Source organism: Typopeltis vanoorti, chromosome 9 (assembly GCF_054136105.1).
Source record: "Typopeltis vanoorti isolate ZY-2024b chromosome 9, IOZ_Tvanoo_1.0, whole genome shotgun sequence".
NCBI classification, from domain to species: Eukaryota; Metazoa; Arthropoda; class Arachnida; order Uropygi; family Thelyphonidae; genus Typopeltis; species Typopeltis vanoorti.
This window is the reverse complement of record NC_143557.1, coordinates 90,530,075-90,548,102: the sequence shown is the minus strand read 5'-3', so window position 1 is coordinate 90,548,102 and position 18,028 is coordinate 90,530,075. Positions and strand designations below refer to the sequence as shown.

The 18,028-nt window shown below is 37.6% G+C and overlaps 1 protein-coding gene across 2 annotated transcripts in view; it reads left to right on the top strand.

The window, feature by feature from the left end:
- LOC150103240 (inositol monophosphatase 1) overlaps positions 1-18,028 on the top strand; it is a 127,291-nt gene that overhangs the window by 38,422 nt on the left and 70,841 nt on the right. The window lies entirely within an intron of this gene.

Genomic DNA, 18,028 nt, shown 5'->3' with positions numbered 1-18,028 from the left:
TAGTGACTGTAAAAGCTATAGACCAATAGCTTTGACTAGCACGCTCTGTAAACTAAACGAAAGAATAATATATACCAGACTTATGAATAGGCTCTTAGAAAATAACAAGATCAACTTCTACCGAACTGCATACAGGTCTCAACACAGTACAGAAGATGAATTATTTTATCTTTGCCAATGTCATAGATGGCTTTCAAGAAAAACCACCAAAGAAGACAACAGCAATATTCTTGGATCTCGCAGCTACCTTTGATTGCATTTGGAAACAAAAGTTAATAAAAATTGCACACGATACTGGAATAAGGGGGAAATGCATTAATTTTTGAATTTCAGATTTCATGAAAAGAAGAAAAATGAAAGTTAATGGAATTTATTCCAACATGCATCAATCTTGGGCTGGAGTCCCACAAGGTTCCGTTTTAAGCCCACTCCTATTTCTCATCTATATGAACTATACACAAAAACAGCATGCTATGCAGATTATCATTTTTGGCACACAAGCAGTAATCCTCAACAATCTGAAAAAGTGCTAAATAATTCAATAAAAGGTTTAGAAAAATGGACAAAGGAACTTAAAATACAGATAAACCCTGAAAAACAAAACTGAGCATCTTCTCCACGAATAGAAAAAATAGACACAATTACAACCTCCAAATCAAAATGTATAATTCTAAAATAGAAAAAAAAAAGTCTCCAAAATACTTAGGCCTAACCCTAGATACTGAACTGAGAATTACAACTCATATTATAAATCTCTTAAAAAGCTTAATATCATCAAAAGGCTTTGTGGAACAAAGTGGGGTGTGCAAAACCAAGGAAACTCAAAACTACATATATGGTGCACATAATCCTCTATGGAATATGCCTCATCAATCTGGGTTCTAGCTTCTACTAGCTCAAAAGAAAAACTTGACAGAGTACAGTCAAGAGCAGCAAAAATTATAAGTGCAGTCTCACCCACAAGTAATTTAAAAGCTCAACAAGTGTGTGTTTGGATTTCACATACTAGAAGTAGAAGACAGAAGAAAAATTTTCATAGTTAAATTCACTAACAGAATCAGGAACCAACAACAGGATCACATCTCACTCATTGAAATAAGCAAAGAGTCATTCTTTTCAACTATTCTACCAAAAAAAACAATGATAAACTTATCTCCTAGAACCTTGTTCAAAAAAAAGGATTCACAGCAAGAAAATAAAAGGACTTGACACTATACATCACTTAAATAATCTAAACTCTGACCAAGGAGGTTCAGGAGTTTTTCTAACCCTACCTGGAGGCGAGGAAATGCAAATTAAAACTACAGCTGGCAAAATTGATTCAAACTTCATTTGTGAATTAACAGCCATACAAAGATCTCTGAAGTTCTATCTCTCAAATCCAATAATAAACATCACAGAAGGAATAACCATCTACAGCAACTCAAATTCTGCACTTGAGGCATTAAAAAATTGAAAAACAAAAACTCACACAGGAAATTCATGAACTACTAACAACTTTAAATTTGAAAAATAAAAACTGTACATTGCAATGGATACCAGCCCATGTAAATATTGAAGGCAATGAAAGAGCAGACAGACTTGCCAAAGAAACAAGATACTTACCTCAAAAATTACACCCACTATCACTAACTGATACTAACTCTGTCGCCAAAATAAGATTGGTAAAACAAACTATCAAGAGGAAGAATGAAATAAGTGAAATTAACCACCCAACCAGCCATGATATCTATAGACGTCAAGGATGTAAAATGCATATTAACTATGAGTATACTCGTAGTTGGTAAACCAGCTACACAAGCCAGCTACGAGTATACTTGTATGACGCTTACCGCTGGCAATGAGATTACTGTACTGACCTTGAGGAAGTGAAAATGCTTGGCATGTGGATCTAGCATCAAAACTGTGTATTCTCATAGATGGTATATGCTCTTCACAAGCCAACTACGAGTATACTCGTATGACACTTACAGTCGGCAACGAGATTACTGTACTGACCTTGAAGAAGTGAAATTGCTCGGCATACGGGAACAGACTATGCTGAAGTAGCGTGGCAGCGAACGTGTTAAAATTGTAATACCATTGATATTACATTGAAACATATGATGGATACGAAGTGCATGAAGAGTGTGTATTTTATCCATATGGTTGGTTGCGTGGTTGAAAAAAGAGAAATAACCACAATTATCACCAGACTAGGGATGGAACATTTTAAAGGCATGAAAATTCAGCCAGACAGTAGTAGGAGCTATGAAACATGCAAGAACTGTCCAGGAGTTGAACTAACTCCTGCTCATGTCTATTCTTGTCCAGCAATTGCTGCTGCTCTACAGAAAATTGACAATAATCTTAGAGAAAAGCTCTACTCCATCAAAGATCAACAGATTGCCAAAGTAGTTCTACAGATCCATGGTCATATCTAGAAGCTCTTCAACAGACTCTATAACAACAACAACAACTAAGAAATTATATTCTTGATTTCGTCCTTTATCCAAGCATGAGCAAACAAAGTTTGCACATGAAGTAACTTCATGACTGGGAAAATGATCTCGCATCAATTGCCTTAGTAATCTATAATGCAATGCAATGGATATATCCTTATGGATATTTTTAGTACTATGCATTATGGGAAGGGCCACTACCCAGACCGGTTTCAACTTTTGAGGACTTATCAGTGGTAGCCAGATACAAAAGTGATACCAAGGTTGAAGTAATGCAGAAGTCATGTTTCCATATACAAGTAGCCAAAACGTCACACCTTATTACTAAAATACTCTTGATTATAGATAGATATTGAAAGTTTTTTTGACTTGATTATACTATAAATTAAGATGCCAAGAAATTATAATTTTTTTGTTTCATCCTTTATCCGAGCTAAATGGCTACTTGTATGTGGAAACATGATTTCTGCATTACTTCAATCTTGGTATCACTTCTGGGTCCTGCTCCCATTGAAGACCTCAATAAAGGTCGAAACCAGTCGAAGCCTTTCCCATAATGCATAGCATTATACATGTTCCTAAGGATATGTGCATTGCATTATGGGCTACTAAGGCAATTGATGTGAAGTCATTAGCTTCTATCTATATACAAATAGCACAGTTGTGAAGTTACTTCACATGAAAATTTAGTTTGTTTACGCTTGGATAAAGGATGAAACCAAGTTTAATTTCTTGGCATCTTTAATTTATACTATAACCAAGTGAAAAAAACTTGCAACTTGTGTATGCCTGGAACTTATGGTGGAGGAAGAATTGATTTTTTAGGAGAGTGGATAAGGATAGTTTCAAATATTGTGCTGTTTCATTCCATTAAACCTTAACATGAATTTCAACTAGCACATAAAACTAAGTACACATAAGTTAAAGAGCAATATCAAGCTTAACGACTACGAAGAGGTATCTCTTCTGTTAATTCCTTCTTAAATGGCATGTGGGGGTAGGGAATGAGTGGAATGGTTGTAAGTGGAAGTGCTACTTCAGTGAATAAGTTCAAGGAGAGGTATGATAGAATGTGCCATACAGATTGAAGACCATCTCATAATATGTCCAGAAACACCATGGATATGCCTGACTATGGCCTGACCATTTATGTTTGTTAAACAATATTAGTCCTTGACAAAATTACCCTGTAATTTGCTTAGAATTCTTCTGACATATCTTTATATGCTGCCTTTAACAATAGACTTCAACTTCATTGCTTTTCTTATTTTGGATGTTAAACTTAGATTGTAGGTATAATAAATTTAGTTTAATCCTTTACCCAAGTGTAAGCAAACAAAGTTTGTGCCTGAAGTAGTTCAGGACTGAGGCAACTCGTAGTAAAGGTGGACCAAGCTCTTATCGCTCCTTGTCTCATTATCTCCCATAATGCAAAGCACATCTCCTTGTGGACATGTATAAAGCTATGCATTAAGGGAAGGGCCACTACCCAGACCGGTTTCGACCTTTATTGAGGTCTTGTCAGTGGGTCGCAGACCCAGAAGTTGTGATACTAAGGCAGAAGCAATGGAGAGGTCATATTTACTTATAAGAGTTGCCAAAAGGTGTACCACCTTATTATTAATTTACTCTGGATTTAGAGAAAGATGTGGAAGTTTAGTTTCCACTTGGTTAGACTATAATAAATTTAGTTTAATCCTTTTTAGTTTAATCTCTAACCAAGTTAGAGATTATCAACTATCCTAAATAAACTTCCAACATCTTTCTCTAAAACGAATACCCTCAGGCAGTATGTAACAGAGGAGACACAAGGATTTGAGGATCTTGGATTTGATCATCTCATCAGAGGATGAGATCGTTAGTGGACTTTGAACTTCTGTTACATGCCTTAACATATATCTTGCAAAGAATACCCTTTCCAATATAAATTCTTACAAAAAATTATGACATCGTTTACCTTTAAGCAATATTACATAAAATAGTACTAGCATATGATTCATTAAACAATTTGTATCTTTACCTATGTACAAGCATTTTCGTTGTTGTTTAGCTAAAACTTGTTGAATCCTGAATAAATTATTTCTTTAAGGAAATCTATTCATTCAAGATCCAATAATTCCAAGGGTGAGAAGGTTAAATAAGGTAGGTGTGAGATGGATGAATAAAAAGATTAAGCATGCAATACAGAGAAAATAGGCATGGAGGCAGCATAAAAGGAGTGGTGATAATCAATTCCACAAGGATTACAAAGAACTGTCAAAGAGGGTGAATTGGTTGGTAAGGGTAGCAAAAGTAAAGTATGAGCAGCATTTAGCTAATGAAGCCAAAAAGAATTGAAGGGATTTCTTTCAATATGTAGCCAGCAAAAAAAAAAAAAAAAAAAAAAAAAGAAAACGATTATGGAAGGATGACATTGATTGGAGAAAATGGTATAAGGACAAGAGATATAGTTGATACTTAATGAGCAGTTCATAAAGGTCTTTCATTCTTGTGAATGTGACATCATGGAGAGTTTAAGAGCAAATAAGTGAGCAAGAGGCATATGGGGAATTGAACAAACTTGGTATTAATAAGTCTGTGATTTTGTAGTATATCAAATGTATTTTGAAGGAATGTGCCAGGGAGTTGGCATATGACTTGACATATTTGTTTAATGAGTCTTGCAGTGGGTTGAGTTCCAAAGGAATGGAAGGAGAGCAAGATTGTGCTGCTTCATAAGAGAGGTGATAGAACTCAAGCATCAAATTATAGGCCTGTCTATGTTAGATGTTGTGAAGAGGTGTAAAGTGTTGGAGAGGCTGGTGAAAACTAGGATCCAAAACTGGATTAACAACAATAGTATTATCTTTGATCGATTTGCTGAAGGGAGATCATGCTTTAGTAATCTACTTACTTATTACAATAAGGCGACGGCTTCATTGGACAGAGAAGAGGGATACCCAGTGGTATACTTAGATTTTGCAAAGGCTTTTGATAGATTACCACAGGGTAAGTTGATAGTCAACTAACTAGAGCAAATGGGTTTGGAAATTAGATTAGTGCATTAGATTGGAAATTACCTATCTGATAGGTATCAGCAAGTTGTGTAAGGAGGGGCAATATCCTGGAAGAGGAAAGTCACTAGTGGTATGCTTCAGGGGATTTGTTTTAGGACCATTGCTGTTTAACCTGTATGTTAACGATATTAGCGAGGATTTTATCATTATCATTATTCAGGCCTCCATGGAGTCAAAAGACTCATCTTGGGAGGTCCTTCCTAAGAAACACAAAGTATCAAGACTCATCGAGGGGAAGTTCCCCCCCCCCCTAAGAAACACCAAGTCTATAATACCACTCCTTAAACTCATTGACCGTTCTCGCTCTCACCACTCCATCAGGCAATGCATTCCATGGTTCAACCACCCTCCATGCAAAGAAACCACTCCTCACTCTCTTGCTCACAGTTTCCTTTCGTAACTTCCAGGGATGGCCTCTTGTCATCACTCCTTCCCGCTGTTAAACCAAGCAGAAGAACTCCCTAGTGTCAACCCTGTATCTGGCTTTGTACCCTTTCCACAGTTAATTTATCCCCTTCAAATCCTGGGGACCAAATCTGAGAACAATTGTCCAAGTGTGGTCTGATCAGGGTCTTATACAACAGAATGATAACTGTTTTATCTCTGCAGGTCTGCATCCATCTCATTATTGCAGCAATCCTCTGTGTTACCTTCACCATCTTTGCAATATGTCCCCTAAATTTCAGGTTTCTATCAATCATGAACCCCAGCTCTCTTGTCTCCCCCTACTTCCTCCAGTATAACTCCTCCCATTGAGTATGCAGTGTCCCATCGATGTTTCCCAAACCTCAAGACCTTACATTTTGCTGCATTAAACTTATACCCCCATTCAATTGCCCATCGATCTAGCTTATTCAAATTCTCTTGCAGGGCTGCCGCATCTGCACTATTACTAATAATCCTTCCCAGCTTTTCATCATCCACAAACAACTGAATATTCCCTTGCAATCCACTGACAATGTCATTGATATAAAGGTTAAACAATATAGGTCCCAGTACTGGTCCCTGTGGGACCCCACTTGTAACCCTCTGCTTCCTTGAAACTGCCCCACCATACACCACTCTCTGATACCTATCGGACAGCCAATCCTGAATCCAGTTGACCAATCTGACATCCAGAATTTAAGAAGGGGTAAGTGGATATCTGAAGTTTGAGAAACACTGTCCTAGACCAACAAGCCACTGTAAATTATTGCAATTATCAACTCTTTAATTCCATATATATATATATATATATTTATAAAACAAAATTTAACTGAATAGAACCCGAGAAAGTATGACAAAAACCTTTAATACATCACAACTAGTTTCATCGGTGCTCCGACTTCTTCAGGTGAGAAATAAAAACATAAGATATAAAATAACACGGTAAAAAATGAACTTTACAGCTTAATAAAAAGCAGAATAATAACAGTCATATTTGAATAGGTGACCGCATGCTACCGTTGGCATGAGTAGAATGTGTGCGACAGCTAATTTTTGAGCGCCAGTACTGGATTACTGCGCTATGGGAATCGGGTAGATTGTAGCTAAGATTATTGTTTAAATGTGAAGAGTCCAGAACTATTTCTTTTGATTCGATAATTCTTCTTTCGAATTCATCCTTGCAAATATATAAATTAGTAGTGCGTTCCCAATCAACTTGATGTGGCTGTTCTTCAAGGTTAGAGTTTGCCGAGAAAAGGACATGACTGGAAAGGGCGCTCGCTCGTACTCTACTGTAGGAGATGTCACGTCTATGTTCCTCAAGACGAAGTGAAACAGATTTGTCTGTCTGGCCAAAATAAGGTCGACCACAGTTGCACAAAACTTTATAAACACCAGGAAAATGCAGATGGTTGTGTTTTGGTTTTGGTCGACTCAGAAAAGAACGAAGTTTTGGCAGCATAGTATAATCGGTCTTTATGTTGAATTTTTTCAGAATCTTAGCTAGTTTTGGGGTAAGAGTGCTGATAAAAGGTAACTGTATATGAGTGATAGGGTTGGAGTCATCTTCTTGTCGAGGATGTTGGCGTGGTCTCAAACGTTTAGTGATGTTGCGAGACGAATATCCATTATTTAAGAAGGTGTTTTTCAGGAAGTTAAGCTCTGTTTGAAGGTCTTCTTCTGTGGAAATGAGACATCTTGCTCGATGGGCAAGAGTGGAGATGATGCCCAGTTTCTGAGGTGGGAAGTGATGAGAAGAACCATGTAAATATCTATCAGTGTGGGTGGTTTTTCGAAAAATTGAAAATTTAAGACAGTCAGGAAATCTACTGATCTTTAGATCCAAGAACGGGAGAACGCCGTTAATCTCTAGTTCAGATGTGAATTTAATGTTTTGATGTTGGTTATTTAAATGGTTTAGGAAGTTTTGCAGTTCCTCTAAACTATGTCCCCAAATAAGGAAGACGTCATCAATGTAACGTAACCACAGTTTAGGTTTCAAAGTAGCTGAGGAAATAGCTTTCTCTTCAAAATCTTCTAGAAAAAAGTTAGCTAAGACTGGAGATAGAGGGCTGCCCATAGCTAAACCGCTAGTTTGTTTGTATATTTTCTCTTCGTAGCAGAAATAGCCGGAATTGATGCAGTGAGTTAGAAGAGCGAACACTTTTTTAGAAACCTTGTCCTTAAGAAGACTCAGAACTTCATCTGTAGGAACATTCGTAAACAGAGATACGATGTCAAAACTCACCATTCTGTCCGAGTCTAAAAGATTCAAATTTTTTATTTTTGAGACGAAATCTTCAGAGTTTTTGATGAAGGAAGAAGAATTGCCAACTAAATGTTTTAAAGAAGCTGCAAGATATTTAGACAGATTGTACGTAGGTGAGTCAATCCCTTCCACAATAGGTCTTAAAGGGGTGTCAACCTTATGGATCTTAGGCAAGCCGTACAACCGAGGAATGAGGGGATGGAGAGAGCGGAGAGATAGTCTTGTATGTCTAGGAAGTTCAGAAGTTGATTTCAGAAGATTGTTTGTACGGTTATGAAGTTCTCTTGTGGGATCACTTTCTAGCATAGAATACGTATTAGAACTTAACAAGTTGTTCATCTAGTCAGTTAAATTTTGTTTTATAAATGTATACATCCTGAGTAAATCCTAATTTCAACAATATATATATATATATATATATATATACATACATATATATACTACCGAACTAAAAATTACACATTTAGCCACCTCTCATGTTAAGACTGCATGATCATTCTCACCAATTGGTGGAAATGGGATCATGTTGGATTATAGGCAAATGCTCTAATGCATTTTCCAGATCTAACATTCTCAAACCATTGGTACCTTCCATCACATGTTACCTCAGGTAATTACTCCTTAGTAATTGCATAAATTCCATTTTCTGCGTGTGTGTCTATTTCTCCTAATATATATTCCCATATTTAAAATCCCTAATTATTATCCTCTGTTCACTGAACTTATTTGCTAAAGAATACTATCAACATCATCATTTACATCCCTTGGCCTATACTCTTTTTGACTGTAGTTCATCAGCTATCATTAGTAATATATGTCTCCCTCAACCCCCATCTCATCCTTTTCTCTCTATTCTCACTGAAAATACTATGCCACTCAACTAATACCAATAACTTTCAGCTAAGAACTCAAAACTCCTCCTTTTTCTGAATGCTACTGGCATTATCACATAAAGTGCAGCAGTCTATTTACGCTTTATATTAAGTATCCCTTTCTGATTTGTTACCTATGGTGCTATGAAAATCTTAAGCATTCTTTATTTTTTTTCTCACTAATTGCTTGCTTCCTCACCCCATCTCCAATAGCTCTGGTTTTTTGCTGATTTTGAAGCTCCAATCTCATCTCACTCCATTCAAAAAAGTATATTTTCCAGACTGAACACCAAATCTATTTAAGTGCAAACTTTCTTCCTTCTATGAGTTCTCTTTGTCCATTGAACTAACCCCCATACATCCAAAAACTGCACATCATTCCTCCTGCAAAGCTATGCATCAACTCGTTTGCAATCATGGTTCCCTTCTGAACTTACCTCTATCATACCCTGGCAATTGACTAGCTTACTCTCTCATTCTTCTCTTTTGCTAATTTCAGTAATTCTTTCATGTCTTCCCTCATACTATACTTGTCTCCATTCAAATCATTTATACCTGCCAAAACAATGAACTCTTTCAATTTGCCTTTCTGCATTCTAATATTAACCAACATTTCATTCTTCACATTATGCATGCTATCATTCTTATGTTTGTCACTTTTACTTTCTCTCTCTCATTACAAGCAACATTTCATTCTTCACATTATGCATGCTATCATTCTTATGTCTGTCACTTTTACTTTCTCTCTCTCACACATTATAACCAACATTTCATTCTTCACATTATGCATACTATCATTCTTATGTTTGTCACTTTTACTTTCTCTCTCTCTCCATCACTGACATTTTTGCACCTATTCCTTGCTGCATCTACCATATCACTTTCATTTCACCTTAATCTGACCCACACTTCTGATACTCATACTCTCACCATTCTCATTTTTAAACTAACCATTCACTTTCAGTAAAGAATGCTGCGTTCAGGAAACAATGCTGCTGAAGGAAGTCTTCAGCAGCATTGTTTCCTAATTCACATTGATATGAAAAGTACTATACAGAAGAACTTGTATATCTAACACAAACTTAATCTAAATCTAATCGAAACCACATATAAACTGCATCTAATACAATTTATAAGCAATATCACTGTTTTTTTTTTTTTTTTTTTTTTTTTTTTTCTAAATTCTAGAACACTCTAAACACAGGGGTCTCATCCAGAAGCTACCTAAATTACTAAAATATTACACTAGTAAAATCCCCTCCACGCATTAAAAACTTAATTTATTGAACTTGGAATAGATTAGATTTCACTGTACTTAAGGTTGACATAATGGTAAGTTTAGATATGTGCAGTTGCCTTATTATGCCCACATGGGGAATTATTATTATTTTCGGGCTACTCCAGGGAGTCCTTAGACTCATCGAGAGAGGCCCTAAACACCATGTCCACACAACTATACGACATTCTCACAGTATCTATCATACCTTGCCTTGAACTCGCTCACTGTCATAGCACCCACAACAGACTCAGGCAGCTTATTCCACTCATTTACCACTCTAAAAGTAAAGAACCCAGCTCTAACACCACTGCTAACCACACTCTTGCCCAGCTTCCATAGGTGTCCCCTAGTTCTCCCACCACCAGTCCTGATCTTAAAAATATCCTCTGAATTAATCTTATAGAATCCATTTAGCAATTTGAATGTCTCAATCATATCTCCCTTATTCTGCCTACCAACCAGTTTCTGCAACCCACAAATCTTCAACCTGTTCTCATATTGGTTCATTCCATAGACCTGCTATCATCTTAGTCACTCGCCTCTGGATCCTCTCCACCTCCTCCCCATCAAGAAGGAACCGAGGTGACCAAATCTGGGCACGGTAGTCAAGATGAGGTCTTATTAAGGCTCGGTACAGAGGTACAATAACTTGCTTGTCTCTGCTCGTGAAGGTATTTTTCAACAACCAAGTGAGTTGATGAGCTGATTTAGCTACTTTCGCAATGTGCCTCCTAAACGTCATCTGCCTATCCACCAACACTCCCAAGTCCCTGGCCTCATCAATCTCTTGGAGTATAGTTCCACCCATGTGGTATACTGCTGCTAATCTTTTCACTCCAAAATGCATAACCTTACATTTTGTCACATTAAATTGACATCCATTCTCCTTAGCCCAGAACTCCAATCTATCTAAGTCATCCTGCAAGACTTTGACATCTTCTGCATTCACTATCGCCCTCCCCAACTTTGTATCGTCAGTGAACAAATGAACTGTTCCACTTAGATCTTTCCCTATATCGTTAATGAACAGATTAAACAGTAGTTGTCCAAGAACAGAACCCTGCGTCACACCACTAGTCACAGGCCGTCTTTTGGACTCCACTCCTGAATAAACCACTCTTTGATATCTCTCCATCAACCACCCACCTATCCATCTCACCAACCTTATATCCATTCCCATATGTTGTAGTTTACGGATTAGAATTCCATGTGGTATCCTGTCAAACGCCTTTGCCAGGTCCAGCAGTATCACTGTAAACCCATTTCCCTTATCCAGTTCAGCCGTCACCCTGTTATAAAACTTGAGCAAGTTACTGAGGCATGATCTACCCTTCACAAAGCCATGCTGTCCTCTGTACAGTATCTCATTTTCATCAATCCATTCCTGTATTTTTCCCTTGACTACTTTTTCCAAGACCTTGACAACGACTCCTGATATGCTGATCGGTCGGTAATTTGCAACCATAGTCTTGGATCCTCCTTTATACAGTGAAACTATTTTCCCCTCTTTCCACACCTTTGGGACTAAACCAGACCTGAGACTCAGATTAAACAACATGGTCAAGGGCTCTGATAATTCCTTAGCCGCTTCACGCAAGACCCGTGCCGGTATACCATCCAATCCCACAGATGTATTCACATTAAGGTTCTGTAATAGACTATTCACCTCCACTTCGTTCATTGCAATTCCCGTATATACTAATGGCTCCTTCATTTTTTCAATGTCTCCACCTGGATGATATACTTTTGCAAAGTGCGTGCTCAGTAACTCCACTATATCGACTGGTTCAGTTACCTCCTCACCATCGTCATTCCTTAAAATCATTTTGCCATGTACAGTTTTTTTCTTGCTTGCAGCATATTGAAAGAACTGTTTGGGATTCTCTTTTGCTTGCATAGCTAGTTTCCTTTCATAATCGGCTTTTGCTGTTTTTACCACACTCGTTACCCTTCTGGCCTGCACTTTATACCGTTCATGTGCCTGCAGGTCACCCCTTTCTTTAAATTCCCTCCACAGTTGTTTCTTTTTTTTGCAGCTCAAGCTTAATGGTGTTATTCATCCATTTAACCCCTACTTGTTTTACTATTCGGACCCTAGGTATACAATCAGCCATAACCTCCTGTAAATGCTCCTTGACCACTTCCCATGCTCTATCGACGTCCAGCCCTTGCAGCTGTACGTGCCATGGTACTGATCCAAGCAATCTCCTAAGCTTGTTATACTTGCCAGCACAGTAATTCCACATATACCCTGTCTTAATCAAAAATTCCACACCTTTAGCCACCTCCCAGGTCAAGACCTTATGATCACTCTCACCAATAGGTGGCAACATGGTCATATTCATTACAGTCAAATTGTGAGATGCTATTACCAGGTCAAGCACTCTCACACCCTTAGTATTTTCAATTACATGCTGTCTCAGATAGTTATCCCTTAATAATTGAATAAAATCCATTTCCTTCCTCACATGTGTCCTCTCCTCCTTCCAATCAATGTTACCATAATTAAAATCCCCCATAATAATTATCCTCCTTCCACTCATTTCATCAATTTGTTTATGCATACTATCTCCACCATCTATTCCATCATGTCCACATAAGGTAGAGATTGAAGAGGGAAATGGTGGCAATGGTTTTGAGGTAGTGTAGTGTGAAATGGAGGCTGAGAGGAAAAGATTTAGTGGGATGTTGCTATAGTCTGGGTAATATGGATGGTAATGATGAAGCATATAAGTAACATGGGTTAGTCATCAAAGGAAGAGTTATGACAATATTGGAATGAAGAGATAGCATTTGGGAATAAGGAAAATGAATTTCTTGAGAGACAATTATCTTAGGCAGTATGTAAAGGAGTTCACATGAGAACTGAGTTTTAGATTTGATTATTTGATCACTCTCACACTTCCCTTCAGTTGGTGAGAGTGATCATGAAATGATCACTCTCACCATCATAGAGGTGCTAGTTGTATGTACTGTACATGCATGCAAGGTGATACAGCTCATTCTAACGAGTGTCCTTGTGTGGAGAAGTGGTTAAAGTCAACATTTCAGTGTGCAACGCTCTAGGATTAGAACAACAATCCTGGATCAAGGTCCAGGTTGCATGAGATAACACTGCAAGCAGCTGTTATCATAGGCTTAGAAAAGCCTGTGGTGACAGTGCTCTTCCATACTGTCACAAGATGGGTTCAGTGCATTTCATGCAGGGTGAGATTACCTGGATGATAATCGCCATGCAGGACACCTGTCATTTCAGATGAACATGTTGAGCTTTTTCAGGAACTCCTCACAGTTGATCAGTAGTGGAATGTACACCAGTTGGCCTAGGAAACTGGGATAAACCACCAAAGTGTTTGGCACATCCTAATAGAGATGCTTGCAAAATTTCAGCGTGTTGAGTTCCACATCACTTGACTGAGATGCAAAAATGGCATAGGTATGTGGTTGCTGGCCTCCATCTGGAATGATATGAAAATTAAAGGGGTGCCTTCCTGAATCATATCGTAGCCATTGATGAAAGTTGGGCAAGGACTTATGAACTTGAACTGAAAAGACCATCCAACAAATGGTGCCATTCAGGATCACCTCCATCCGAAAAAAACTTCGGCAGAAACTCAACCAAGTTAAAGTCATGCTGACAGTTGCTTACGACATTCAAGGCATCATTCTTCATCATTCTACACCCTAAGGGCAAACTGTTGATGCACAATACTATCAACGATTTGCATTTGGCTTTAAGGAGAAAGAACCACAGTTTTTCACAGGTTATCCACCATGTTTGTTGCATAACAATGTCATGTGTTTGCAATTACTGATAGAGATGTTCAACAGGGCAGCAATGGGAAGTATTGGAACATCCTCTGTATTCATTGGATATAAGTCCTTGCAACTTTAACTTGTTCTCCAAAATGAAAGAACACCTCAGAGATGTGTGGTTTCTTGATGTGCAAGAGGTTCTTCAAGCAGCAGGTCCTACAAATTTGGAAATAGGTGCAGAACACGGCAGGAGATTACATTGATGGAATGTAAATGTATAGACTTGATAAATAAACTATTTTACATTTTGTACATATGTTGCCACTACTTCATTTACAACCCTCGTATGTGGAATTACAAGGCTGGTGATTATGAGAAGCTTATATTATAGCTTGGAGCATGTAATGAGGAATTGAAAAGAAATAAATGCTGCTTGGGAATGGACAAAGAGATACTGAATGACATCAATGTGTGAATGTATTCCAAAGATCAAAAGGCTGAATAAGATAGGTGGATGAATGAGGAGATTAAGCATGAAATCTGGAAGAAGAAGAAGAAGACACTTTGGAAACAGCACAAGAAGAATAATTGTAATAATCAGTTACATGAAGAATATAAAGAGCAGGCCAGGAGGATAATTCATTTGGTAAGGACAGCAAAAGTACAGTACAAACAGAAATTAACAAATCAGGTCAAGAAAAACCCTAGGGAATTTTTTCAATATGCAGCAAGTAGAAAGAAGAATGATTATGGCAAGATAATGTAAATGGATTTAAGTGCTAAGTTGGTAACTGCAGAAAACATAGTTGAAATATTCATTGACCAGTTAATCAGGGTGTTTCATCATGTGTGAAACCAGGAGAAGTTCAAGTGTAGAGAATTAAATAAGAGAAGACCTACTGGTGAGAGAGCAAGAGGTATATGAGGAGTTAAGTAATATTGATGTCAACAAGGCAATAGGACTTGATTACATCACCACATGTCTTAAGGGGATGTTCCAAGGAGTTAGCATCAGCCTTGACTTATTGTTTAACAAGAGTCTTGCAACAGCACAATTCCCAAAGGGGAGTGGAAGGAAGGAAAAATTATTGCACTTCACAAAGGTAGTGATAAGGCTAAAGATACAAATTATAGGCCTATCTATATATCTGCAGTTGTAGTTAGATTTGGATGTGGATATTCAGTTGTTTGCAGATGATGCAAAGTTGGGACGAACTATGAAGAATAGGGCAGATGTTGTGGCCATACAAGAAGACTTGTATAGATTGAGTGAATGGGCATGGGAGTGGGGATGACAGTTCGATGCTACAAAATGTAAAGTTTTAAATTATTATTTGTCACCTCCAGCGAGTCCAAAGACTCATCGAGGGAGGGCATCTACTCTACGACTCTGCTTCCACCACTCGCAATCCACCAACTGACTGCAACTGCACCAATGCCATCTACTGCCGACCACCATCACTAGTATTTCCACAGACATTTGCAAACATCCATGCCCACGGCAGGGTTCAAACCTACAGCCTGTTGACTGGAAAGTGGACACGCTAACCACTTGGCTAGCCAGGCTGGCAAATTTTGGGAAACAAAGATGGGATGTAGAATTTACACTTGGTGGGGATATATTGTTGGAGGTGGAGGAAATAAGATCTTGGGTTGATGGTGGATAAGGATCTAAAATTTAGAGGACGCATTACCAAAATTGTGTGACAAATTCTGGGAATGATGCAGAGGATAATGATTTGTAGAAGTAAAGAGATTCTTGTTCCATTGTATGAGGCACTGATTAGGCCCCACATGCACTATTGTGCCACTGGTTTTGTCACCTAGTTTTCAAAGGGATGAAAAGATGTTATAAAGCATCCAGAGGTGACTGACTTAGGTAGTTTCTGATCTTTGGGATGTTAAATATGAGGAAAGGTTGAGAAGATGCAATCTACAGAGTCTAGTAGATAGAAGGAAGAGGGGTGATATGATAGAGACCTACAAGTTAGTAAAGGGTTGATATAGGATCGTTGTTGAAGAGGTTCTGCAGAAAATGGCGGGAGATCAGGGAAGAACAAGACATCATCCCTGGAAACTGTATAAGGAGGGTGTAAACAAAGGAGTGAGAAGCAGGTTTTTAGCATACAGAGTTGTGAATGTTTGAAATGCCTTGCCTGAGAGTGTGGTGTCTGCAGAGAATTTGAGTGTTTAAGGCATGGTATGATGAGTTATGTGCATGACAGAAGGACCTCCTAGATGAATCTGACTCCATGGGATCAGGGTAATTATAATAATATATTTTGCTCAGTATGTCATGAGCTTCATTCAGGGAGGAGGTAGAACAACTGGTAACATTTAAATTCTGAATAAAAGACAAGTCATGTATGCTACATTACAGTAGGTTAAAATTTGATTGTCTATTTTTTGAATCATGTGAAGTCCTACACCATAGCTCTAATCTTAATCAGACAGACTATATGCGTATCTCTAAGTTTTGGGAAGTGATTGCTGTTAATTTTTTATTAATTGTACATCTATACCCATGTTTCTGAACTGAGTTTCCTCTTACTGTACAGCTGCAACCAAGATGCATATTATATGCAATGGAAATGTCTTGTTCTTGTATTCAAAATTTAAATATTATCACTTGTTCTGCCTTCTCCTTGAATGAAGCTCATGACATATTGAGTGAAATATATAGGAGTAGTAAATTGTATTTAGTTTTTTTTTTGATACTGTTTCCATTGGACAGTCTGACATCATTATAAATAACAGTATTAACAAATTGTTTTTACTAATATATACTCATGGCCAGTGGACACAGTGTATGCATTTCAGTGTTGGTAAGTGCAAGGTTTTGCATTTTGGATCGAAATCATTGCAGACTAAGACTATATATGGAATCATTTCACTCCTGGTGTAAGTGATGGTAATGATCATTGTTTTCAGTATTTGGCAGAAGACTTAAATAAAAGAAACAGGAGTTCTATCAGTTTATCTGTAAAAAAAAACTGTTAGTAATATTATATTACTGATAGTGCGCAACCGGATTGTGAACTTCAGGTGATGTTATTGAATTTGTATATTAATGACATAGGAAATAATTTGAGGGGAATATCTGGTTTGTTTGGAGATGAGATGGAAGATTGGAGAGGACTGTAAGCTATGGATAACATTGATGGAACTGGCCAGCAAGAAATTGTGGTGCTATGGATTTTGGGGATTACGGTAGATAGGAATTGAAGTTCAGAAGCCATATTGCAAAGGTGATAAAATATCTCAAAATATTACTTGGATGTTGAGAAACACACTGACATACATGGTTATGAAAGTTATCTTTCAGAAAGGTTTAGTCATCTTGGTTTCTTGACGTAGAAGTGGTAGACAGGATTCAGAGGTGAGTGACCAAAATGGTGACTGGTTTGTTGAATGTTCCTATGGTAATAGACTGTGAAGGCTTAATGGTTACAAAGTTTAGCTAATAGGCAGGGAAAAAAAAAGGAATATGACAGAAACATAAGTTACTAAAGGGATTTTATAGAATAGATGCTAAAGAAATTTTTCGATACATGCTAGGATAAGAGAGAATGGGGTGGAGGAAACCATCCCTGGTAGTTGTGCAAAACTGTAATTAACAAGAATACAAGTTTAATGATGATATAATAATCCTAGAAGCAATAAAGGAAAAGTTGAAATTCAGGGGGTGGAATACACGTTGCAAAATTAATAGCCAGTGCAAAGGGTGCACTTTCTATTAATTTTACAATGTATTCCCATTAATTTGCAATTAATGCATTAATTCCAATTAATAGCAATGTATGCCATTCAGTTGAAGTGTTACTGTGATTTTAAGAATGATCACTGGCAAATAGAGGTTATGGAAGTTACTGTTCCTCTTTATAAGGCATAGACATAATTGCATTTAGACAGCAGCTGCTATGCAATGC